Here is a 1,524-nt window from a genome sequence, read left to right on the forward strand (position 1 = left end):
GTGTCCAAAGGTGCTCCCAAACATAGCTGCTGTCCTCTAATAGATACTCTGCCTCTCTGCAGACCTTGCCCTGGTTATTGCCAATACCCCACCTCTGATTTGCAACCTAAAACCCTAGAAAGCATTTCCAGCCCTAGAAAAGGGTTCTCTGCCCTTCTACCTCAGCACTTCTTCGAGGCAGGCAGCAACCCCAGCACCTTTATACAAAACAGCCCCTGACTCTGACAAATGGTTTGCCAGTGTGGCCTCTCTTATCTTAATAAATTCGTTATGTCAAATCTGTTTTAGCTTAGAAGGTAAAACAAAAACCTGCTCTGCCAGCACCCCCACGCCCTGTGAGCAGAGAACTGAGCCAAGCCTTTGTTTCCCACCACCAGCCCTAGCCAGGTTCGTTCATCCCTTGGGAGCTGAGCACAGACAGAGGCAATCCAGCTCCCCAGGCTGTGCCAGGCTTCACCAGGCTGCCCACGGCAGGAGAGAAAAAAAAGCCGGTGTCACCCTGAGCAGACAAGTCTGCCAACGCACACCGACTGCGAGCTGTTACGTGGGAAGGTGCTGTCTCCACCGTTTGACCATGACTACCAACACGAACAGCTCAAGCCTCTTAAAGAGCTGCACTGTTTACTCCAGGTTCTCACTGCACAGTGATACTCCTTGAAAGCACTGTTTATTGAGCCCCAAAAGCCTGAGTAGTGCTTGAACTTTTCCAGCTCCAGTCCCTCCCTTCAACCGCACTAGTTATTCAGATGCTATTGGTATTCCCCCACGCCCAAAAATCGCACACTCCTACATGGAGCCAGGGGGATGGGCTTGCATCCTTGTTCCCTGAATGCCAGTCACACTCTGAAGTCCACACAGGCTACACAGGCAGCTCAGCTATTGCTACTGAAACTATTGCAGCCACTCAGACATACAAGACGGCAAAAGAGAAAATAAGCATCTAAGTCCTCAGAGAAAAGACGAAGAACTGCCCGAGCACCTCAGCAGACTTGAGCTTTTGGAGAAAACACATGCTTCAGAAGCTGTGTGAGTGGACTGAACAAGACAGAGCAGTTAAGCACAGAGGCTGAGAAATCTCCATCCTTGGATTTAATGGACAGTCAGCAATGAGGGAGGTATAGGGTGACAAGAAGAGAGGGAGGGACAACTTACCTGTTAGAGGCTGCCCAGAGAAACTTTGAGATAAACATCATCTCCCTGACACATCACCACCAAGCCTGTGCCACAGTGCCGCTAATGAAACAGAACAATCCTGGGAGAAAGGAGCCAGTAAAAACAGTCGGTTTTTTACACCCACGTGTAAGTCGGTGCTTTACCCCCATGTTCTGGCAGGACTGTACAAACAGGTCACCAAGGGAGGAGAGCAGAGTCACCCCTTCCTCACTGCTTGGAAGCCAGGCAGTGCAGAGCCAGCCCTTGGCCCAGATGTGGGAAAATCAGCTGAAGGAGCCCACCAAGTTCTTCCAGAAATAAAGCCCCACTGATGTTGTCAGCTGGTAACAAAGAGGCCACAGCAGGAACAGG

This window comes from Chlamydotis macqueenii, chromosome 10 (genome assembly GCF_036417535.1).
Source record: "Chlamydotis macqueenii isolate bChlMac1 chromosome 10, bChlMac1.mat, whole genome shotgun sequence".
In the NCBI taxonomy this organism is placed as follows: domain Eukaryota; kingdom Metazoa; phylum Chordata; class Aves; order Otidiformes; family Otididae; genus Chlamydotis; species Chlamydotis macqueenii.